The sequence below is a fragment of the Equus caballus genome, chromosome 15 (assembly GCF_041296265.1).
Source record: "Equus caballus isolate H_3958 breed thoroughbred chromosome 15, TB-T2T, whole genome shotgun sequence".
Lineage (NCBI taxonomy): Eukaryota > Metazoa > Chordata > Mammalia > Perissodactyla > Equidae > Equus > Equus caballus.
In genome coordinates this window covers 32,868,190-32,893,329 of record NC_091698.1, presented here as the reverse complement: position 1 = coordinate 32,893,329, position 25,140 = coordinate 32,868,190, and the positions used below count along the sequence as shown (strand labels likewise).

The window sequence follows — 25,140 nt, the reverse complement described above, 5'->3', positions numbered from 1 at the left end:
AATGTGTGTAAAGTACTAAGTTTTCATGGTGGTTTTTATCATTGCCTATTTTTTATTTTTTGAATTGATAAACCTGGGCATGAAGTATACTGCCTTTGCTCATAGATAAGGCACAGATCAGAAACACAGGGCAAAGATAAGTGGACATTTCCATGCTGGAAAAATTAAAATACGAGTTTCCTCTGTAAACCATTAGTTGGACCAATCTTATTCATGAGAGAATATTTGGCCAAGTGGTTGCAAATGAAACATTCAACTTTTCAATATATAACATATGAAACTTCTTAGTTTGGTGAAAAATTAATGGGGTGCCAATAATGTGCCAGATCCTTGACGAGGCACAAGAGAGAAAAAGACAGAGTTCCTACCCTCAAGGTGCCCCCGACTAAGGAAAAGCATAAAAGGGAAGTGATTAGGTTGGAAGAAGGTTCTGTGGGAGTTGTAATAATACTTTCCTTTAAGGTATTAGTAATTTTCTTACCTTTTAGTAAATTTCTTATCTTATAGTAAATTTCTTATCTTTCTGGGAGCTCCATTTATTTTTGGGAGATTGAGCCCTTTGTCTATAATATGAGTTACAATATTTTTCCCAATATTCTCTTTTGACTTTGTTTCAGTGGGATTTTTTTGTTTTTTTGTTTTTTTAATGGGTTTTAATAGACAAACACACACATACACACAGTGACACATCACAAAGATAAGTGAATTTGAAAGGAACCAGTTTCCAGTGTGACGGAAAGCTGTTGTTTCAAGAAAGGTGCACAGGCTTCAGCTGACGGCCAGCTCCGTGCAGTTTTTTTGTTTTGTTTTTGTTTTTGACCATGCAGGTATCGTTGTTATATCATCAAATACCAATATCTTCTTTAAGGGCTTCTAGATTTTGTGTCAGAGTTGTCAGGCCTTCTCCATTCTGAGACTATAAAATAATTCGCCCGTGATTTCTTCTAGTACTTTTACATTTCCACTTTTTATATGCAAAGTTTCGATCCATTGTAATTCATCTGGATGTGAGATAAGGATACAATTTTATTTCTTTCAGAAGGCCACCTGGATGTGCCAACATCATTTATTAAATAGTCCCCTTAATTTACTTGGTCTTATAGATAATATAAAACAGTTTGGTGTTGAGTTCTCAGATGACAGAGTCATTGATATTCACTAATGATGACCCTGAGTCTTCAATAAAAGATTATGTTGTGTAGTCTCTTGTTAAGAGGCAAGGGGAGTGAGTGATTTATATAGAATGATTTTTAAACACTCATTTTAACATTTTTTTGTTTTGTTGCTTAAAGGCAATTATTTAAAAAATTTGCATCTTAGCACCCCATAGCCAAGATAAATCTAATACAAGGCATAAAATAAAGCACTCCTTTTCTTATTGTTGCGCACCGAAATAATAAAAATATCTTGGTAACTAAAATTAAAATAAATATGAAAACCTCAGAGAAAACCTGTTTGTAGTGACAAGCCACTGACTGGCCAAAGGTTGCGCATTTCCAGGATCAGCTGGCTAACTATCGACACCCCTGTAGTTGTTCTGGATCAGAAACCCTGAGTATTTAAGACATCATTTCGTTTGGAATTCAAGGGTAAGTTCTGAAACTCTACGTAGGAAGGAGCCTCACGCTAACTTACATGCCCATCACCAGCGTGAGAGACTGTTTCCTCACATCCTTATTCAAGACTGGATATAACCGAAGTTTACTAATCTGATAGATGAAAAGCACCTCATTTGTTGTTTTATTTTTTATTTCTTTACTTATGAGCGAGTTTGTATATCTTTTCATATGTGGATTCTTTTTCTGTGAACAATGTCCTTTGCTCATTTTTGTTGGACTGTTTGACTTTTTGTTACGCATCTGTAAGAATCCTTGCATTAACCCCTCCCCTTGGGACGGGTGGGCCCAGCGGCCACTAGGGCATGTGGCTTGGAGTACAGGCACTGGATTTCGGCTCTACTCATTACTTTAGGAGTTCCACTTATCCAGGGCACACCCTGCCCGACTGTTCACAGCAACACTGTCTCATCTAATTTTCATAAACAATCCTAGGAAGAAAATGCTATTATCCCCATTTTAGGTCACTTGGCCAAAGCCACACGGTGAGTCAGTGGTGACTTTGGAGCCCATGATTAATCATTGCGCTGTGTAGCACCTACCACACAAGGTTATAGTGAGTATTAATCAGGACAGTCCTCAGAAAGCACCCAGCACAGTGCCTGACAGATGATAAACACTTAGTAAAATGTGTGTGATGTTAGCATTTAGTCTGTCGCGTGTTGCAAATACTGTTTTACAATTTTGGCATTTGGCATTTGATGTGGCTTGTGGTGTGTTTGCTAATCTACAAAATTTTTGTGTAATCAGATTTCTTTATCTTTTTCATTATGACTTTGGTTGTGACTTTTGCTTTGTTGGGCATTTGTGAAGACAAAACAATTGAATAAGATAGCTACTCCGGTATTAATCAGGGGACAAGTTAACTTTCAAAGAGACCCTCAAATACAAGATTACAGTGGACTCCTTCTCTCCGGTGGAGCAGACCTGATGTGGGACGTGCCTCTGCGCCAGAGGCTTCCCACTGACCCAGGCACTTTCTCTGTTAGAAAAGAACATGGGACAGGGGACGGAGAAGAAGTGGAAGACAAGCAATTTCCCTTAAAGGGAGCAACATTCGTTTCCACTTAAATCCCCTTGGAACTTAGTCACGTGGGCACACCTGGCTGCAAAGAAAGCTGGGAAATGTAGTCTCAAGCTGGGTGGCCTGTGTGCTGCTGAAACAAGGGGCTGGGTGGGCAGGGCATGGCTCTTGTACTAAAAGAAAGGAGAGAGCACCAGGGTGCAATTTGCAGTCAGCACCACACCTCCCCAAACCTGTGTCCTCTTTGTGAAACTCCCCCCTTCCTGAACTTACTTCGGGATAACATTTCTCGGCGGCAAGAATTTCAGTTCTTGTAGATGCGCTTTTTTTTTTTCCAAGTTCTTTTGTTGGGGATAATTATAAGAGGTAACTCAGAGTTAGGAAAAGAAAAGAGAAATAATACTTCTTGCCTCCTGAGGGTCTTGGCAAGTTCTGCTTCCTGGGCCTGGACCACCTTCCCAGTCTTTCAGCCAGTTAATTGCTACCTGTTGTTCAGATGCCAGCCCCAAGCCCCATCCTCAGAAAAGCGGTCCCGGCTTCTTCCCTCCCCTTCCTCCCAGGGTAGATGGGGGCTCCTTTATAATCGTCTCATATTACCTTTTCTTCCCGGCACTTTCCCGGGTGGGAACTAGGACGTGTTAGTGTGACTATTTGGTTGAGGCTTGCCCTGTGGATTTCCCCAGGGGGGAGGGACTGTGTCTGCTTTGTTCACCCCTAGGGATGGAGCTTAGCACTGGGCACAGAGTAGGTGCTCAATAAATATTTGCTGGGTGAATATTGAGAAAGGAAGGTAGAGGAGCTCTGAGAAAAATGACGGAGGCTGGGACAAAAGTAACTGATATCTTAGGATATCATGGGTGGCCTGTCAGAGGGGAGGAGCTGAACTCGGGGAAGGAGCAGGCCTGTTGCTCACCCATGAGCTCAGTGAGTTCCGGGTCTGTACTCTGGTCCAAAGCTGTCCACAGGCGGGGCTGAGAGGCGAAACCCCTTACAGGGCAGAGGGGTGCTGGTGAGAAACACTGGTGCCAGGGCTGAGGCCTCAGTCCCTTTAGAAGAGGCAAGAACACTTAATAACTGATTGTTGAATTGATGAAATGTTATGTGTTGGAATTTTTCCAGCCTTTTCCGTGAAATAAAATTACTTGTCCCATGACTTGATTCATTTTTCTGGTATGAAGCTAAGTCCTCTGTCAGAGACTTATTTAGACAATTTGCTTTTTAATAAAACTAAAAGTGACACTGACATTTAAGGAAAATCTGTATTAGGAGTGGTGGTAAAACAAAGGGAATTAGGACTCTATGCTCATAGTTTCCTAATGTCACTGCACTTTTTGACATTACTATTGACGTTTGACCAGGGTCCTGGTCAATAAGGCATAGCATATTGACTGTGGAAATTAAACTGCTGACGTGTTGCTTCATTTTGGACGGATGTGAGCTACATTATATACAATGTGTCTGTCTCTATTACTGACCAGTGAAGAAGTTTTGCATTTATTCACTTTGGGACATTAAAGCCCTTTACAGAAGATCATCTTCCTGCTCGTCATTCAGGTTTTCTCCCTTTGGATGATCTCAGCTTCAAGCAGGTGAAAGAAAAAAAGCCAGAACGGCAGGTCCTCCTATCTTCAGTTTATTCTGTTGCGTAATCATCGCACTGTTGGCTCTTGCAAAAATTACTAGAAGAATAAGATGTGATTCGAACTTTCCCATATGAACACATCTCCTAGATTTTACTGCTTGAAATTAGTCCGTTTTTATCGTTGACACAATTTACGGAGAATACGTGGAGGAAAGTCATTTGATAAGACTTGTAATGTTCGGTATATCGGATGATGCTTTTGTACTGTTCGCTGAGTGTGATTGTCTGACAGAACATCTGAATTGCAGCCACTTCAAAATAGGCAGTGTCCTTCCTACCAGGCATGTGAAAATACTTCTTAGTGTCACTGTATTTTCAAGTCTTGTCTGGCGAAAAAGTTAGATCCAAAAAAGAGAAATAACTTCGAGTTTACAGAAAGTGTTGGGGCAAAGGTGGGGGGACTGGGGCTAGAGGTACCAGCCTCAGGTGATTCCACTGGCTTTATGCATTTCCAAAAGAAACACGAGTCAGGGGCTTGCCTTGATCTGCGCCTCGAAACTTGAAGGAAGAACGGAGATAAAGTTCCCACCATGCTCTTCACAAAGCGCAGAGGAACTGCGGTGGCATTTGCCCAACACCTTTGTCAGGTGCGTTTTCTCTATTGTTCTCCAAATGGCGAGGGATTAAGATGAGGGGGTTGGAGTGGCAATTTTTTTATGATTCTTCCGAAGCCAGGAGAGACACTTTTCTTAGCTGTGGAAAGGAATGCAGACTGCTGAGTACTTTGGGAAACTTGTTTCAGAACACCTGGAGTAGGTGTCTAATCCATACTTTGAAACAGCTGACTTCTGCTTCCTCAAAGCCAGCACCCCCACCTAACCCCAACCACTTTCCTTTCCCACTGCCATTCCTCTGGCCTCAGAAGCCTCGCTCTTTTAATTTTGGGACTAAAAGGCGTCCCGCCACCCAAAGCTATAAGCAGGATGCAGTCAGCTTTATTTATGTGAACAGGGAAGCTGTGCCACCCTCCACCCCCACCACTGAGCTTCCAGTCAAGGGGGAAGAGTTCGAGTTTCAAAATGACCTGTGCCCCACCTCTCAAACTGACGAGGTCTGCAATTGTGACTGTTCTTGCAAATGTGGCCTCTGGCTTCTGGGAAGCTGGGAGACTTGTGGTCTTGTTGGTATTAGTCTTCAGCACCTTTGCACCCTCAGAGAAAGGCCCTATAGAAATACGGTGATGGATGGTAAATAGTCTACGGGTGGTGAACATGATGTAGTCTACACAGAAATCGAAATATGATGATCTACGCCTGAAATTTATATAATGTTATAAACCAATGTTACCTCAATAAAAAAATTACCAAAGAAATACAGGGAATGCAAGCTGGCTCCTCCAATTGCACCTGGCTGCCCTTTATACAGTCACCTTACTTCCTCAGAAGTCCTGCGAGCCAGACTAGAGATTACTGTACTGCACAGTGTCATTTTCAATTTTAAAAATAGATAGGTTTTAGGGAAATTCCCCCTCAATTTGGGGTTGGTGAGCTAGGCACTCAAATAAATCTCATGTCCAGCTGACTTCTCTGTAACCCGAAGAAATAATTGCTGCCAGTGGGGATACTCAGAGATTTAAAGCTGCATGAAAAGTTTTAAACATCTCAGAAACAAAACTGGTTCTTTAAGAAATATGTAAAGGATTAGAATCTGTCCTGCATCCGAGAAGAGGTAAAGCAAACAAGAGGACACACACTGGTCATCTCCATCCACAATGTGAACAGGCGATCAGGGCCTTGTTTTACATGCCTTGCCAAGCTCCACTCCTCGAGAGATGCGTGGGGTCCAGGCAGCCGTCACAGGGGATGACCTCCTCTCCGTGACTACTGGCTAACTCGAGGCCAAGGTCTGTGACTGCTGTGTCCCCTGCCCCGACACCGAGCCTCACACACAATCGGCCAACACTGATGGCCTCTTGAGTAAATGCCTGCTGGTGTGTCTTGTTACTAATCAGCTAGAGGAGCTGATGAGGCCCTAGCTCCTCAGCTGTGTTCACTTAGCTTGCTAAAAGTCTGTTTCTGTGAAAGGTAAGGGGTGTTTATTTTTCATCTCCAGCTCATCCATGAAGGGGCCTAAAGTTGATGACGGTACTGAAGGTTGCACTTTGCTTTTGTTCAACTGTTTTCACTCGCAAAATATGCATCATGGCTTTTGTGGTGATGGCCCCTGCCGTGGCAGATCCTGGGCTTTCCGTGGGAAGTAGGCATGTTTAGATGTTTGAGAAAATTGCATCTTCTGGACCATTTCTCCAGTCTTGATCCCCCCATATAAATCCTATGTCCTTTTCCTGTAAAGATTTTATATAAAATGGGGGATAGTGAAATCATTTTCCTGCTCAGATCATTCCAGGTTTAAATTTTAAAATAGATTCTAAATAAAAACTAACAGCAAAATGAAAAAGCAGTACTCAGTTAACTCAGTACTTTGTAATATATTCCAGTGCATAAATCAGATTAATCCCAGATAATAAATGTTAAAATGCATAAGAAGAAACTAGTTAAGTCTCAACAATGCAGGGCTTTGCCTTAGTTGAGATTTGGAGCCCTAGAACCCTGGGACCTGGATGTGGTTGGTTGCAGAATTCAAATCTAATTGTTAATTGAATTGGAGAAATAACTACTTGAATCTCCTGTGTAGAAAGGGGAAAATGTCACTGCTAGAAAAAATAACTGGTAGAAACTATGATAATGCAGTCCAGTGGTTCTCTCTTCCCAAGCAAATGTGTGAAAGTAGATTTCAAGTGATCCAGGATCTCCAGATTGCAGAGAAATGCAGGGAGGAGTTAGGACAGATAATAACTAGTTTATTATATTATTACAATTATTATTATTATTTTAGGAAGATTAGCCCTGAGCTAACTGCTGCCTAATCCTCCTCTTTTTGCTGAGGAAGACTGGCCCTGAGCTAACATCCATGCCCATCTTCCTCTACTTTATATATGGGACACCTGCCACAGCATGGGTTTTGCCAAATGGTGCCACGTCCGCACCTGGGATCTGAACCGGTGAACCCCGGGCCTCCGAGAAGCGGAGCGTGTGAACTTCACTGCTGTGCCACCGGGCCGGCCCCACTAGTTTATTATTTAATAGAATCCTAAGCAATACCTCTGACGTGGTCCTACTGCCTCTACCTGGGAAGCTGTTAGTGCACTGAAAGAGGGAGAGAAAGGGAGAGAGAGGAAACAAGCTGGCTTTCTCTCTAAGGGCAAGAGCATTTCTTTAGAGATGTCTGAAGAAACAACCGACTTCATGAAGCAGCATCTCTAAATCACAAAAATAAAGAAGCAAACTGACAAAATTAACAGTGTTTGACTGGCTAAGATGCGATGTTCTCCAAGAGGCCACCTTGGCAGCGAAATGCAGAACAAAATTCAAAAGTAATGCAGAAACAGTTGTAGATCTGTCATCCTTTGGTAGAAATGTTCGTCTCTTAAAAACGCTGATGGGGAGAAAAATGCTGATGAGGAATCTGTTATAAGGGACACAGGACCACTTTCTGCCCTAGGCTCTGAAAATTCTCTGTGGCCAATAATTGAGTTTAGTATTTTCATGGGCTGCGTTAGCAGACTGGAAGCAGACCCAGGCTTGGTTCACGGCTGGTCTTTTATTATGAGAATGCATTAATAGTACACCTTTTGTTAATAAAAATACTAATAACAAAAAGTAAATCAGGCTAAAAGTCCTAAAGACAAATTTGAAACGTGGAAAAATGTAACTGGCAATTCTGGGCTGATCACATCTCACGAGTGAGCGATATAGAATACTAAAACATACTTTATTTGCTTCTTTTTTTTTTCCAGCTCATGGGGCTTTGTGGGAAAGGGTGCCACAGATTCCCTGAAATGGCAGTACTATCTGCACATTGTTGGTCAAATCCACTTCTGTGCAGTGCGAACTAAAACGTGACCTGATCTTATCACAGCAATGTAGGGGACTAGCCCGGATCAAGTGGGAGTAGTTTAATTTCCACAAAGCGTGGCTGCAGAATCTCTGACAGATGGTTCCAGAGACTCTGGGATGAACCCATCCTCTGTCACCACAAAACTGTGTTTGGGAAAGCTTGAGTCCACTGATGAGCAAATCCGAATATCACCAGCAGTATCCACAGCCATCCATATGCTGTTGCAAACATTTATATGGATTTTTACAGAAGAAGAAAAGTTTGCTCTCCTGCTTGAACCTCCAAACAACCCTAATTAAGTATTTGCCTAAGGCGTCAGAGGCAGTGATCGGCAGAACTGGGCCTCAGAAGGAGGGCTCCTGACTCCAAGACCAGAGCGGGTGGCTGCCCAGGGAGACTGCCTGGGGGAGACTAGGTTTTGGATGTGGTATTTGCATCTGCTTTTTTTTCTTGCTCCTGCTGCTTCTCCTCCCCTTATTCCTCCCTTTCCTCTGACCCTTTCTCTTCTGTCTTTTCTCTTTTTCGGGTGTAATTGACATAAAATCAACTGCACACGCTTAACGCGTACAGTTTGATAAATTTTGACAGATGTACGCCCTGGCAGAACCATCACCACAAGCAAGATAGTGAATTTATTGTCACCCTCAAAAGTGTCCTCCTGCTTCTCAGGAGCCCCTCCCTCCCACCATCCTGCCGACCCCTTCCCAGCCTCCCGTTGATCAGCTTTCTGTCACTATAGCTTAGTGTGCATTTTCTAGAATTTTATATAAGTTGAATCATATAGTATGTATTCTTTTTTAAGTCTGGCTTCTTTCACTCAACAAAATTATTTTTAGATTCATCCACGTTCTTGTGCGTTTCAGTAGCTCCATATCTCATTCCTTTTTATTATTTTCTGAGTAGCGCCCCATTGTATGGCTGTACCACCACTTGTTTATCCACTCACCTGTTGATGGACAATAGTGCTGATTCCCGTTTGTGCTTATTACAAATCTGCTGTGAGCATTCATGTACAGGTTTTTGTACGGACATGGGCTTTTCTTTCTTTTGAGTAAATACCCAGGGATGGAATGGCAGGGGTATGCTTAAATTTCAGAAACTGCCCAGCTCTTTTCCAGAGTGGTGTACCATTCACATTCCCGGCAGCAGTGTATTGAGAGCTCCATTTCCGCCACATCCTCACTGGCTTATTAATTTCGACCATTCTAACAGGTGTGGAGTGCTATCTCATTGTAGTTTTAATTTCATTTCTCTGATGACTGGCAATGCTGACTCCTCTTTCTTTTGTTGATCACTTTTTTTCTGTGCACATGCAAACTTATATTTAAAAAATTTTATGTAACTGGATTTCATGCGTGTATATGCCTTTGTGGTCTTTTTAACTACACTCAAGGATCATACTAGATGAAGAAGAGCAACACATTTTCCCTTTTCCTCACCAGCCGATCAGATCTTGGTACCAGGAGGAATATTTTACAGAAAATGACAGATATCAGCATTCCTAGATTTCAGATGTTCAAAACATAATGTAAGCAAGAAGTCTGGTCTTTCCTTATTTTTGTTTTTTTTAAGTTGGCACCTGAGCTAACAACCATTGCCAATCTTTTTTTTTTTTTTTTCTGCTTTATCTCCCCAAACCCCCCATACATAGTTGTATATCTTAGTTGCAGGTTCCTCTAGTTGTGGGATATGGGACACCGCCTCAATGTGGCCCGACGAGCGGTGCCATGTCCCAGCCCAGGATCTGAACCCTGGGCCACCGCAGCGGAGTGCGCAAAGTTAACCACTCGGCCACAGAGCCGACCCCTGGTCTTTCTATTTCAGTATCCACAAATCTAAAGAGGGAATAACATTTTTTGTTGTTTTTAGATTGGCACCTGAGCTAACATCTGTTGCCAATCTTCCTTTTTTTTCCCCCTTCTTCTCTTCTTCCCAAAGCCCCCCCGGTATGTAGCTGTATATTCTAGTTGTGAGTGCCTCTGGTTGTGTTATGTGTGACGCCACCTCAGCATGGCCTGATGGCATCTGGGCTCATGACTGTCCAACCTGGGGCAGGTTCCCTGTGGTCAGACTGACCATGAAACTCTAACAAGCACAGCAGTAGCAGTGCCCATATGTGTGTAGGGGAGAGACAGGCTGGATGATGAGCATCACAGGAAAGATTCTTGAGCAATATATGGGATAAAATAAATAACAGCAACTAATCCCAACACAAAGCAGAATGAAATAAGTCCTGCAGAGCAATGCTAATCAAAGCAACAGACCCACAAGCTGTTTGGGACTGGTCCTCGATAAAACAAGGAGCTTGTGCTGGAATGTAAATCAATGTGCTGCTGCTTTGATTGAGAAAGTCTATTAAAACAAATTATATACATAAGATATATATACATACACACACACAGAGTGAACAAAAGGGAGTGATTAGCTGGCTGGTTAACCTATATTCTGGCTTAAGCTCCTCAACTACCTACTTGCAGACGAGTAAGGAACAGGTCACAGAAGGCACTGGTCGGCAGACCTCATTTTGGGTGGCTTTGCTCTAGAGAGGTGCAAGCAGCTTTCGGTATGAGCACAGAAGGGAGTATGATTAATTCTGAAAAGTATGTATTCACTCTCTGGCCTTTATGACATTTGGCCTCAGGACAAGCCAGTATATTTCAGGAAATTGCAAAGATCAAAGCACTTTAAAATTATACGTTCCCCTTAAAATTAAAACAAACATTAAAAGTAACTGCACTGCATGTTGTAAACAATAGGGAATTAATTCTTTGACAAATGAAATGTGTGTGATAAACATAATCGTACTTTTACTTATCAGCCTTTGAGGACTAAATGACATACTAACCAATATGATTTATAGCAATAAGACATTTTATCAACATCATCATCTGATTGGCATGGGCACTGTATTTACCAAGCGCTGGAGTATCATCTCATATTATGTAACACAGAGGGACATTGCCACCAACCTGGCAAGAGAGCTGTGGCAGGCAAAATAAGGCTCCCCCAAAGATGTCCACAGATCCCTGGAACCTGTGAGAAGGTTACCTTACGTGGTAAAAGGGACTTTGCAGAGGTCATTAAATTAGGGATCTTGAGGTGAGAGATTGTCCCGGATTACCTGGGTGGGCCCAATGTGATCACAAGGGTGCTTGGAAGAGGAAGACAGTTGGATCAGAGGCAGAGATGTGATATCAGAAGCAGAAGTTGAAGTGACATGCTTTGAAGATGGAGGAAGGAGCCACAAGACAAGGTACACCAGACAAGAACCTCTTGGAGCCAGAAAAGGCAAGGAAATTCTCCCCTGAAGCCCCCAGAAAGAACGTAGCCCTGCCAACCCCTTGATTTTAGGACTTCTGACCCCCAGAACTGTGAGATAATACATTTGTGTTGTTTTGGGCCACTGAGTTTGTGGAAATTTTTGAGCAGCAATAGGAAACTAATACCAGAGGATCGGGGATACAGAAGGGCTTACTGATCTCTTGGCCAGGCCCTGCTCCGGGTGCTCTCCGCATATTAACACATCTAACTCTCACAACCACAGCATGAGTGGCTTCTATGATTAACTGCATTTTACAGATGAGGAAACTGAGGCAGAAGGCGTTAAGGAGCAAGGTCCCAGAGCTTTTAAGGGCAGGGTCAGTATTTGAAGCAAGTCCCTCTGGCTTCAGAATGTGTGCACTAAATCACCTCATTTCTATCACATCCCCGGTAAAATGAAAGGCTTCTGGGATGGTCAGCAAGAGGGAGGGTTACAAGAACGTGTCATTCCTAAGGGACATTTTACTCTACAGCTTTGCGGTCATCTTCCACAAAATGTCGTATAAGACAAGGCAAAAATGGTAGCTCCTCTCTCAGTGTCTTCCTGCCCTCTGCTGAAGGGGCCAACTTACCCAAGTGACACAGTGGCGAGTGTAAGAGGACAAGCACATGAGAACTGATGATGCATAAAGTGGATTATGGGCTATTATGCAGCAGAAGGTGCCTACAATTTAACCTGCAATTGGAGATCCTTTATGTGTGAAAATTAGCTCTTAACTATCCTTTAAAATTTTATTTCAAAGCTTGCTTAGTGAGTAATGTTCACGTTTTACTGTTAGAACAAAATACTCAGACGTGTCACTTAGAATGCTGATGACCATTTTCATATGAAAACACACACACACATAAATCAGTTTAACAGAAAGTTTAGAAAATAAAGTTGAGGAAATTTCCCAGAAATGAGAAAAAAAATACAAAGGAATGAAAAGTAGGAGAGGATTAGAAAATTAGAGTATTCAAGCCATCCAATAATATGAATTCCAAAAGTGGTCAAGAAAATGGAAAGAAAGAAACTATAAAGAAATAATACAAGAAAATGTCCTGGTTTTGAAGCCTCAGGTATCTAAATTAGAAGGGTCCGTTGAGAGGCCAGGACAGTAAATGACAAATGACACACCAAGGCACCATCACAAAACTTCAGCACTAAGAATGGAGAGGGTATTGTGAAAGATAGTAGAGTGAAAGTTAAAGGTCACACGCAAAGGGTTGTATCAGACTGCGTTAATAACTGGACAATGTGGGGAGATACGTAGAAGTGTCTTCAGAATTCAGAGGGATAGCCGGAAAGGGGAAACAAGCCAAGTGTCCTTAACTGATAAATGAATAAACAGTGGTATAGCAATACAGGGGAATATTATTTGGGAATAAGTAGGAATGAAATGCATTATGTGCTACAACATGGATGAACCTTGAAAACATGACGTTAAGGAGCCACTTACAAAAGACCACATATTGTCAGATTCCTATTACATGGAATGTCCAGAATAGACAAATCCACAGAGAGAGAGAGTGGATTAGTGGTTGCCAGGGCCAGGGATATGGAGAATGGGGAGTGACTGCTAATGGCTATGGAGTTTCTTTTTTCTCTCTCTTTTTTTTTTGTGAGGAAGATTGGCCTTGAGCTAACATCTGTTGCCAATCTTCTTCTTTTTGCTTGAGGAAGATTGTTGCTGAGCTAACATCTGTGCCAGTCTTCCTCTATTTTATGTGGGATGCCACCACAGCATGGCTTGATGAGTGGTGATAGGTCTGCGCCCGGGATCTGAACCTGCGAACCCCAGGGCGCTGAAGCGGAGTGTGCGAACTTAACCACTACACCAGCAGGCTGGCCCCTGCAGTTTCGTTTTGGGGGTGATGAAAATGTTTAAAACTGGATTCTCAGGGCTACTCACTGTTCCAGAATATCACTTCCACTCATTTGTCCACTATAACTTTGTTGTTTTTGCATGCTAAATATCTCATATTGTCAAGAATCATCAGACTAAATGGGAACGTCTTTTGGAATGGTATACTTTATTACTAACTAGCTCATCAGTCATCAGTTAATACCTTAGTAGAGTTTAGCTGCCTGATGGAATGTGAGAATCTTCCAGACCCAAGCTTGCCATTCAGGGATGCTTGTACCTACTCACCAGTCCTTCAAAGGCCAATGATGAGTGGTAGAAACAGGTCTTTCCAGGTGGCCAAGGAGGGAGGAGGGAGGGAGAGCACACAGCTCTCCCTGCAGAGGAGGTAATAAAGGGGGCAATATTTCTTTTATTTATCTGCACTTACAAAGACATTTAAAAAGTCATTTGGTTCATTTATGTGAAAATGATTTGCCTATCATTTTGCTTACCACCACCTGGATGCAGGAACTCTGCCAGATGCAGGAATACAGAGGTGAACAAGCCATCACCTGCCCCCAGGGAGCTCTCAGTCTCTTGAGAAAAGTAGGAGAATGCTTGGGACTCAGTTCCTCATATTTTTGCCGAACTTGGTCTCTTCCAGTAAGAGCAGATCACCCCTTCTCCACTCTACCCGTTTAGTGCCATTAATTGAATATTAAGGCAACTTCTCTTTTTGTAGTAAAATATGTTGGATGGGAGGGTTACATGCCTGTGATCTGACCCCCTCTGACTGTCTGGGATGATGCAGCCCATCAGGCTGGCTAAGCCGGCATCATTCAATATATATTCATCCAGCTGTTTCTGTGGGCCGGGTTCCTGGAACAAGACAGACAAGGTCCCTTCGCTTTGGCTGGGGGAGGGGTGAGGAGGGAGGTGAGGTGAGGGCTACTCTGGATAGAGTGGGCAAGGGCAGGCCTCTCTGAAGGATGAGAATGAGACAGCCAGGCAATGAGTTGGAGAGAAGGTATTTTTTTAACCATACTGCATTGGAGGCAGGCATGATCAATCCCGCTTCAAGGGGAGGAATCCAGCTCCCAGAGGATGAGGAGCTCGTCTCAAGTCCTGCAGCTTTCAGCTAGCAAAGAAGACATCACCCCCACCCTCCATGCCTCTCCGTGTTAGCCATTCTCCGTCTGCCACCCCACAGTGTCAGCTGCAAGTGAAACAGCAGACCGTGAGATCAGATTGGGGAGGGTGAGGGATCCACGCTGAATGGGAAAGGACAAGAAGAACATAGAGGTGGCCCAGAAGAACAGGGTGGGGCACGAGGCAGGGGTCTCGTTCCTCTGCTCCTCTCTGGCCATTTCCCCTAAGCTCCGCACTTGGTTGGGGAAGATAACCTCTCCAGAGAATGGAGACTTATTCTTGCACCAAGAGAAGGATGGAATCAAACATTTGTCCTGATTTTTGAGCATTTGAGGAGTGTGTGGAAATCTCCCCTAGCCAAGCTTGCCAGCCGGGGATGCTTCTATCTCCTTACCTGTCCTTCAAAGGCCAACGACAGGTGGTGGAAACAGGTCTTTCCAGGTGGCTGAGCAGTGAGCAGGGAGGGAAAGCACACAGCTCTCAGTGCACGGGAGATAACAGAGGATGAGCACTCGTGTTGTGCCTGCAAACATTAATGCACATTCGTGAAAACCTGGGCTTTCACAGAGCGGGAGGCCCTCAGTCTGTCATCAGCCAGGTGGGGAAACTGAGATCCCACCTGAGCCATCCTTCTTCTTCAGGACGCTTCACCAGCGGGTCCTCTGAGAACCATAAATAAAGACCACTGCGAATGGCTTTTTGGTCTGACCCTTTAACCTGAAATAAAAATAAAGCTTGGAGAATGTAATCCTGACTCAAGACTCCTTCTTGGGCTCCTCCTTCCCTTACCTGTTGACAGGTGCCTGCCAGACCTCACAGTTACCTTTGATTTAGCTGTAATGGCATCTCCACACTTAGCCCAGGTCTGCCCTGTAATCCTCTCCAAAGCTTAAGTCAATTTATATGGTAACCTGAGAGCCATTTCTTGCTTCCAGATGATGTCACTGTCTGTTAACACATTCTGGAATGATCCCTAACCTCACGCTTAGGGCAATGGAGCAGTAGATCATGCTCAAAGCCAGAGCTGGGTTAAAACAAATGTTAAACAAATTGTCAAAATAAAAAAGGAAGCTTTACTCCCTTTTGCAAACTCCTAAGATATTTCAATACTTGTTTTCAGAGAACCAAGAGTGGTTTTTCTGAATCAAAATTCTGCACCTGAGAAGTCTAAGTGTATTTATGGAGATAAGGGTGGCAAATTTGAAATTGGAGCAGAATGGATATAATAATCAAAACCTCCAAGAGAATTTTAAACCCTGTATTTTTCTCAACTCAACCGTGAAATGAGTTCACGTTAATAAAAGTTACCCCCAGCATTTTTCGTTTGAACACAGTTCTGGGTAAAAAAGGATTGTAAGTTTCTTTGTTCCCAATTTATGGGGGGTTCTGGAGGGAAAGTGTAACCATTTTTTTGTGTTAAACAGTATCTGCTAAACACAGCAAAATTATGATCGTTTTGTTATGGGACAGATGGACTATATTGATTGAGATATGCACAGAGATTTCTATTTGTGCGTGTGTGTTCACATTTTGCCTATTTTAAATGTGCGGAAATGATTAAAAAAAAGAAAAGATAGAATCCATTTCCTTGCCTTTTCCAGCTTCTAGAGGCTGCCTGCATTCCTAGGCTTGTGGTCCCTTCCTTCCATCTTCAATGCACATCACTTCAACCTCCACTTCTGTTGTCACATCTCCTTCTCTGACTCTGACCCTCTTGCCTCTTACAAAGACCCTTGTGATTACATTGGGCCCACCCAGCTAATCCAGGACAATCTCTCACCTTGAGATCCTTAACTTAATCACGTGTGCAAAATCTCCTTTACAGCCTAAAGTAGCGTATTCCCAGGTTCTGGGGGTTAGGACACCAGTAACTTTGAAGGGCCATTATTTAGCCTGCCACACCTACTATCACAAGTATTTACAAACCTGTGACCTGGAAGTAGTGCTTCCATAAGCAAAGGCTAGAATGTAGATGAAGAGTTGTTTACACACTTGCAGCACCCTCCTCACTGTAGCTCACTCCAGGAATGAGCTTTTCTGACTGGCCCTCAGCCCAACGCCATCTCCCCAACCAGTCATGGCCGCTCTGTCCCTTGCGTGGGATGGCAAGGCCAAAAGGCCATTGGACTTGAGTGACTTTAAGCAACTGTTTCACCTCTCTGAGAGCAGTTTCCTCATGTGTAAAAGAGGAATAACCACATACACTCCCTGTGGCCTTGAGGGGTGAATGAGTTTGGTGCTAAGAGTGCTTTATAAATTGTAAAGACTTTGTAAACGTATGTTCCAATGGGACTCATTTTAGGTTGTAAATTACGTAACCAAGAGATTGTTAGACATAGATGAGACTTGAGATTCATCATTCCAAATCCTCACGACAGATGTGACATCTGGGGCTCGTCTGGCTTCACAGGTCACACAGCTGGAACCCAGATGTCCCGATTCCTGGTTCCGTGTTCTTTCCATCACATCCCAGCATAAGGGTGACATGCTGGGCTCAGTACACAGTGATCTGTTGACTGATCTCTACCCATGTTTGCCCTGGGTGCCCCTCCATCAACAGTTACCACCAACCAAGCTTGTGTCACCACCCTCCTGCAGTGCTGTTGCCCCAGTGTGGCAGCCCCACTGTCTCCTCTCTCAAGTCTATGCCTCTCTCCTCTCTGATTCTCACACTGGTGTGTGTTTGGTTGTCTCTCCCTCAGCTCCTACTTTGGCTGTGTCAAGCCCTTCCCAATTTGTTGTGTTTCACCATTTGCAGCCTCTTCCTAGTTGTCTCTGCCTCCAGATCCAGCCAAGGCCACTCCATTTGTCACCTACGGGATAATAATTTCCTAATAAACTTCGTGTTTACACAGCTCTGGTATTTACATGTCAGACATTTTTTTTTTTACATTTAACTTTTTTATTGCGTTACAACTTACATTCAATTCACCATTTTTAGTTACAGTTCTGTGAGTTTTGACAAACACATGTAGAGGTGTAACCAGCACCACAATCAAGAAACAAAACAATTCCACCGTGTGCGTAGTGCTTTCAGTGTCATATCTAAAAACTCTTTACCTATCCCAAAGTCACAAAGGTTTCCTCCTCTATTTTTTTCTGGAAGTTTTATAGTTTAAATTTTGCTTTCAGGTCTATGATCCATTCTGAGTTAATTTTTGCATAGGGTGCAAGGTATAGATTGACTTTTTTTTTTATTGGGGTGTCCGATTATTTCAGTCTCATTTGTTAAAAGTCTTTTTCCATTGAATTGCCTTTGCACCTTTGTAGAAAATCAGTGGACTATATATGTGTGCATCCACTTCTGTATTCACTTTGGTTCCATTGGTGTATCTTGATTACTGTAGCTTTACAATGAGTCTGGAAATCTAGTAGTGTGAATCCTCCAACTTTGTTGTTTTTAAAAATTATTTTGGTTATTTTGGTTCCTTTGCCCTTCCATATAAATTTAGAATCAGCTTATTGATTTTTATAAAAACCTTTGCTTGAATTTTGATTGAAACTGAGATAAAACTATAGATCAAAGAGAATTGGCATCTTAACAATATTGAGACTTCCAGTCTATGAATACAGTATTTATCTCCATTTATTTAGGTCTTCTTTGATTTCTTTCAGTAGTGTTTTATAGTTTTCGGTGTACAGACATTGCCAATATTTTGTAAAATTTATACCTAAGCATTTGATGTTTTTTTTTTAAGCTTGAGATTGTGGTGTGGGAGTAGTTTCCTTTTCTTTCTTTTTTTAAAAAAAGATTGGCCCTGAGCTAACATCTGTTGCCAATCATCTTCCTTTTTTTTTTCTTTTTCTTCTTCTCCCCAAAGCCCCCTAGTACATAGTTGTATATTCTAGTTGTCGGTCCTTCTAGTTCTGCTGTGTGGGACACTGCCTCAGCGTGGCTTGATGAGCAGTGCTAGGTCTGCTCCCAGGATCCGAACCAGCAAAACCCCGGGCTGCCAAAGCGGAGCACACGAACGTAACCACTTGGCCACAGGGACAGCCCCATTTGGTGTTTTTCCATGCTAGGGTAAATGGTACTTTTAAAATTTCAGTTTTGAATTGTTCATTGCTAATCTATAAAAATATGATTGACTTTTATATGTTGGCCTCATATACTGTAAACTTGGTAAATTTGCTTCTTAGTTTTAGGGACTCTTTTGTATATTCTTTGGGATTTTCTGCATAGGTAATTATGTTGTCTGCAAAGAGTGACAGTTCTATTTCTTCTTTTCCAATATGCATGAATTTTGCTTCTTTTTCTTGCCTTATTGCACTAGATAGGACCTCCAGTAACATACCAAACAGGAGAGGAGAGAGTGTACATCCTCACCTTGTTTCCAGTCTTACGGAGAAGGCATGCAGTCTTGCACCGTTGAGGAGGATGCTAGCTATAAGTTTTCTGTACGTTCTCTTTATAAAGGTGAGGAAATTACCCTATAATTATAGTTCAATGAGAGTTTTTGTCATGAATACATGGTTAATTTTATCATATGCTTTTTCTGCATCTATTGAAATGATCATATGATTTTTCTTCTGTAGTCTGCTGATCTGGTGAGTTACACTAACTAATTTTCAGACGTTAAACTTTGCAGTCCCAGTATAAAACCCATTAGGCCTGAAGTATTATTGTTATTATTTTTTAACATATTTTTAGATTTGAGTTTTAAAAATTTTGGTAAGAATTTTTGTGTCTATGTTGATGAGGGATATTAGCATGTTTTCTTTTCTTGTAAGGTCTTTATCTGGTTTTGATATAAGAATAATATTACCTTATGGAATAAATTAGGAGATATTCCTTCTCTTCAGTTTTCTGGAAGAGTTTCTGTAGAATTGATATTATTTCCGCCTTAAATGTTTGGTAGAATTCACCAGTGAAGCCATCTGGGCCTGGAGTTTTCTTTGTGGAAAAGTTTTTAATTAAAAATTCAATCTCTTTAATAAATATAAAGCTATTCAGATTATCTATTTCTTCTTAAGTGGGTTTTAGTAGTTCATATCTTTCAAGGAATTTGTTATTTCATCTAAGTTGTCAAATTTACTGACATAAAGTTGCCCATAATATTTTCTTATTATCCTTGTAATATTTCTAGGATCTGTAGCGGTGTTCCATTTCTCATTCCTGATGTTTGTAATTTTTATCTTCTCTTTTTTTCTTATGAATCTGGCTGGAGATTTATCAGTTTTATTGATCAAGAACCATTTTTAGTTTCATCAATTTTCTCTATTGTTTTTCTGTTTTATATTTCATTGATTTTTGCTTTAAACTTTATTTTTTTCCCTTTCTTCTGATTGCTTTGACTTTAATTTGATCTTCTTTGTCTAGTTTCTTAAGGTAGAAACTAAAATCATTGATTTAGATAGGTTTTCAATGGAATACAGAATACTCAATTAAATTTTAATTTCATGCCACGACTAGAAGGACCCACAACTAAAATACACAACTATGTACCGGGGGGCTTTGGGGAGAAAAAAAAAAAAAAGCAGGAAAAAAAATTTTAATTTCATATAAACAACAAATAATTTTTTAGTATAAAAAATAAATATATCCCAAATATTGCATGAAACATACTTATACTAAAAAAAATTTATTCTTTGTCTGAAGTTCAAATTCAGCTGAGTATCCGGTATGTTCGTTTGCTAAATCTGGCAGCCCTAACTTAAGACATTTCTTCATTTCTAATACAGGTATTTGATGTTATAAATTTCTCTTTGTCTGCATCACACAGATTTTGATGTTACTTTTTCATTTTCATTCAGTTCAAAATACTTTTTAATTTCCCTTTTGATTTCTTCTTCTTCTTTTTTTTTTTGAGGAAGACTGGCCCTGAGCTAACATCTGTGCCCATCTTCCTCTACTTTATACGTGGGACACCTGCCACAGCATGGCTTGCCAAGCAGTGCCATGTCCGCACCTGGGATTCAAACCCATGAACCCCGGGCCGCCAAAGCAGAACGTGCGCACTTAACTGCTGCGCCACCAGGCTGGCCCCATGATTTCTTCTTGAGTTATTTAGAAGTGTGTTATTTAGTTTTAGAGATTTTCCAGGGATATTTGATTTGATTTCTAATTTAATTCCATTGTGGTCAGAGAACATGCTTTGTATGATTTGAATCCTTTTAAATTTATTGAAACTTGTTTTATGAATCAGAACATAGTCAACTTTGGTGAATATTCTATATGAATTTGAAAAGAATGTGTATTTTTCTATTGTTGGATGGAATATTCTATAAATGTCACTTCGGTCAAGTTGGTGGATCATATTGAACAAATCTTCTCTATCCTTACTGATTTTTAGTCTACTTGCATCAAAAAACATACTCATACATAGAGGGACATTGAAATCTCTAACTTTAACAGTAGATTTGTGCATTTGTCCTTGTAGTTCTCTCAGTTTTTGCTTAAGTTTTGAAGCTCTGATATTAGATACATAAACATTTAGGATTGTTCTGTCTTCTTGGTGAATTGACCCTTTCATCATTATGAAATGACTCTCTTGGGGCCAGCCCCGTGGCCGAGTGGTTAAGTTCACATGGTCTTCTTTGGCACCCCAATGTTTCACAGGTTTGGATCCTGGGCGTGGACATGGCACCATTTGTCAGACCATGCTGAGGTGGCGTCCCACATAGTACAACCAGAAGGATATACAACTAAAATATACAACTACTTACTGGGGGGCTTTGGGGAGAAGAAGAAGAAAAAAGAAGATTGGCAACAGATGTTAGCTCAGGTGCTGATCTTTAAAAAAAAAGAAATGACTTTCTTTATCTCTGGAGTCTGAAATTTTCTTTGTCTGATATTAATATAACCATACCAACTTTTTCTTTTTAGTGTTAGCTTAGTATGTATTTTTCTTTACTTTTAATTTATTGTATCTTTATATTTAAAGTGGGTTTTTTGTAGGCAACATATAGTTGCTTTTTATTCAACCTGATAATCTCTGACTTTTAATTGTGATGTTTAGGTGTTTATCCTGTGCTTACATATCAGACATTTAAAGTAATTCTTCTGCCTGAAAGAAGAAATACCAAGATACACATATTGAGTAGAAGGGCTAGTCCCAAGTACTATAAAAAATGAAAACGTTTTCAAGATCCTCATTTCATTTTTGGTGTATTTATTTATTTGCATTTGTTCTCAAACTTGAATGAATGCAAAAATCACCAGATTTTAAAATTCAGGTTTCTGGGCCCCACCCCAAGTCTGATATGGGTCTTGGTGTGGTCCTGGACCCCGTATTATGTGATACACACTACCCCTCCCTCCACCATCAGCACGGCCACATCCCAGTGCAGGAGGTTCTCAGATCACAGCTGGAGGAACACGGTGTGGAAGGCAGTCAGGTCCACTGGATTTACTGTCATCTATTTTTCCTTTTTTGAGGTTATCAAAAACACTGAGCAAATATACTGAAGTTCACCTGCCCACTCCCAGCTGTGTGACAGCATGAGCCAACTTCCATTAAACTAAAGCCAGTTTCCATTGACGTAAGTTGAGTCCTTTAGGGAGGCAAATTTATTCTTCAGGGCTAGCTCTCCATCCTTTAGCAGAAGCTATGTTACCAAGAAATGGAAGAAAACAAGGCTGTTATTCAAATGAAATCTGACTCTAATGGAGACAAAAGGTTTTGATGATTTATTTAATTGCAGTAATAAGTGCATATATAACCACGGGAAATCATCCTGTATTTGACAATCATCTATTTTGAAACTGTTTTTTCTCTTTTGTTTTTAGTTAGAATTTTTTTGCTCATGCTGCTTGCTTCCTCTCAAATGTCCCTTTCTGCCTCTCCTCTTTCACGCCTCATTCAAATTCTGCCCATTCTTTGAGATCCAGCCTAAGTAACTCCTTTCCCACAATTCTGCCTCTCAGACTTATTATAAAGCTAGAGTTGATCCAGCAGTTTGGTCATTTGGTAAATTGATTTTCAACCAATTGGTCTGCTAGGCTCATGACATTATGACAAATCAACCCTGGAAGCCAGATGTCAAATGAGGAGGAGAAATTATATCCCTAGCCCATAGATGGAAGAAAAAGCTCCAACTTGTGCCCTGGATGCTGGGATGGGTGGGAAGTCCTATCTGCCAGAGCAGATACTGAGAAGGAACAACAGGTATAAGGAGAAGGTACTATCAAATGCAGAGCACTAAAGATTAAAAGAAAATTTTTTCTTGTGCTAGTAAGTCTATATGTAAATAAATTCAGTAAGCTTTTATTTAACATTCCTACAGCAGAAAATCATTTTGCATCTCCTATACCAAGAGCTCTCTAATATAGTCTAAGCTTATTTGGGACAGAAGTCAGGCACATAAAGAGACAATGCAGTGAAAATCTGGGGCAATCAGAGAAGGCTTCTAGAGGAAGTGACATTTGAGCTGGATGGCCTCTAAAGATGGAAGGATGAGCGTTTTGGACAGAATGAACAGCACAGAAGTTCAGGCAAAGAAAAGATGATAGCTGGTAAGGAGAAAGAATCATTTTGTGGGGATAGATGAAAGTGGTAGATGAGACTGGAAAGGTGGGAGGTTGGGTTGGGACCAGACCAAAAAGAGCCTTAGATGTCAGAGGTTTAAAAGTTCTAAGAAGCCAGGATCTTTCTGGTTGGCAGTGGGCCCTCGTCATCTCATCCAGGGTCTAACGGGAGTCATACAGACATACAGAGACAATACCTTGCATTGTATATCAATTAAATGACGTTTGATTTTTTTAATTCCTCTCGAGGTTTCTCGCCGTTTCACCAACGACGGGCAGTGATCCGTGCACAAACCAAGCAGCGGGGGAAGATAGATCACCAAGAGAAGTGGTTCTGTTTATCCACAAACACCTTGACAACTTGCAGTGATGGAAAAGGAGACCAGGCAAGATATCAGGTAGAATAGGCCACAGCCAAACTGGCAATGCTGCTCTTAACTCTCTCGGCTTTATTTGTTCTTTTCCTTGCCATGTTTCTGCAACGTTGTGACTGCTCAGTTTTCTATGTGAATGACACTAATGCGGAGATCTTTTCAAAGCGTTACTTTGAGCAGATGTTTCTGTGCTACTGAATATAAGCTGAGCAGTTTCAAATCCAGGAACAAACACAGGAAGAGAAATAGGGACATCGGAGTTTCCAAACTGCATCCCGAAAATACGTGCCTCTCTGTAGCGTCTCCCAGCTGTCACTCAAAATTCTGCCCCAGTTCTGTTTTGGTCCTTATATAACTCAATATGTCTTACAAATAGTATAGACACTCAATATTCAACAAAAAAGGACTTCTCATGGTGGATATTTGAATCTATACCTGATATTAGGATACTCCTCATGGAAATATAAAATGAGAAAGATTATCGAAGAAAGTACTGGACAGGATGGAGGCTTGAGTATTTTAAATACTTAACATTGATTCAGATCATTAGTAAATAGTTTCTTTTAAAAAAGTTTATAAAATAAAGTATTACAAACTAATACATGTATTTTATAGAAAACTTAGAAAATACTCAAATGTTGAAAGAAAAGAAATAACACATAGTTCCATCAATCTAATACAATTCTTGTTAACATTTGGTGATTTCATTTCAGACTTTTTTTCCTATGCATAGTTTTGAGATCCTTCTTAAATAAGAAGAAAATAAGCTTCTGTCAAAAGTGTGAGGGGAGCACTGGGAATCTCTGAGAATTACTTTTTAAATGAGGGAAACTCTCTTAGCTTAGTGTCATACAACTTCTTGGTATGCCAGTAGAAACCCTTTGATATCCAGATGCCTTAAAAGGATGATGAATTCGGGCCTTTACTTCCTTGGCCAGCGCCGAGCCCCACTTCTGTGGTCTGCACAGTGTGAGGCACAAGGTAGCTTAAAAACCACCAAATTCTCCTGGTGGCTGAGTGTGGAAAACAAGAGGTGCTAGGGCAAAGCTTATAATATAGCAGTACAATTCAGGAGTGTTCAGTTGTCAAAGCCACCAGGTGGCAGAGGATTTGAGTGAAGACAGGGGCAGTGGTAAAGTCTGGGAGATAAACGGAAACTGTGGAGAGAAAATGAATATTTTTCTCAATTAAAAAAAAAACCACGTGGTTAATGTTCAAAGATATAACAGGATTACATTCTGTCAGGGCAAGACCAAATTGCTCCTTTAGGCAAACTTCTTCCAGCTTCTGCATAAATGAGGGGCAGAGAGAGGCCTTATGGGAGGGAATTTCCTTCAGCCGAATCCTGCTGCTTCTCTCGAACAGGGAACAGCGTGGAGACAAGGCAGCCGGGTACGTCGTCAGCTCCTTCACCTCCCACCACAGCCTTCCTGCACACGAGTGACATCGCTTGCATTTATTGGTGGCAACTGAAGTCCAGAGAGATCCAGGAACTGCTGCGGCCCCACCACCCAGGAAGTGTTGAAGCTGGGATTCAAACAGTCCTTTCTCCTCTTGAAAAAAGAAATGCCTCACCTCTTTGAGCAAAGGCATTGCACCGTTGGCAGGGCGGGAGAACAGATCAAACATACCAACAGGTTCCCAAAAAACTATATCTATGGATCAAAGAGCAATATCTCCGTGTCTTAGCTAGATCTACAAGGGTTAGCTAATCAGTCACCTTCAAGTCATAATGGCAAATATTTTATTTCACAGTTGTGAAAGGTAAGAAATAGAAGCCTCGAGTTCTAGAGAGCCCATGTTTTTGTCTACAGGCCACTGCTT

General features: G+C 41.4%; 1 protein-coding gene across 1 annotated transcript in view; it reads left to right on the top strand.

Annotated features, from left to right (window-relative positions):
* SPMIP9 (sperm microtubule inner protein 9) overlaps window positions 1-25,140 on the top strand; it is a 62,418-nt gene that overhangs the window by 10,165 nt on the left and 27,113 nt on the right. The window contains exons 3-7 of the mRNA XM_070236200.1: window positions 18,750-18,892; window positions 21,854-21,957; window positions 22,702-22,930; window positions 23,192-23,340; window positions 24,682-25,080. The gene's annotated coding sequence lies outside the window, so the exon portion shown is untranslated. The remainder of the gene's footprint in view (window positions 1-18,749; window positions 18,893-21,853; window positions 21,958-22,701; window positions 22,931-23,191; window positions 23,341-24,681; window positions 25,081-25,140) is intronic.